We start from the raw sequence: 247 nt of genomic DNA, 5'->3' as shown, positions 1-247 counted from the left end.
TTCGTAAATTGTCTTCTTTCAAAAATTGAGTCGATGAAAAAGTCTGGCGAAATTCGTCCAAAAATTCTGCTAATCGTCACATAAACAAGACACTTAATCAGCATGCAAGCTAAAGAAATGTGCTGAAAAAAGTCACGGGTCATATTTGGCATTAAAAATGATTGTTCTCATAATTATTTATAAAAGGTGCGCCTTAGGCACCTTAAGCAGACCAGTTACATTAAATCAAGCACTGTTAAAACAAATC

Source organism: Dendroctonus ponderosae, unplaced genomic scaffold, assembly GCF_020466585.1.
Source record: "Dendroctonus ponderosae isolate FM_Combo_2020 unplaced genomic scaffold, Dpon_F_20191213v2 Dpon_F_20191213_9, whole genome shotgun sequence".
Lineage (NCBI taxonomy): Eukaryota > Metazoa > Arthropoda > Insecta > Coleoptera > Curculionidae > Dendroctonus > Dendroctonus ponderosae.
The sequence above is the reverse complement of the archived record's forward strand: the minus strand, read 5'-3'. Positions refer to the sequence as shown.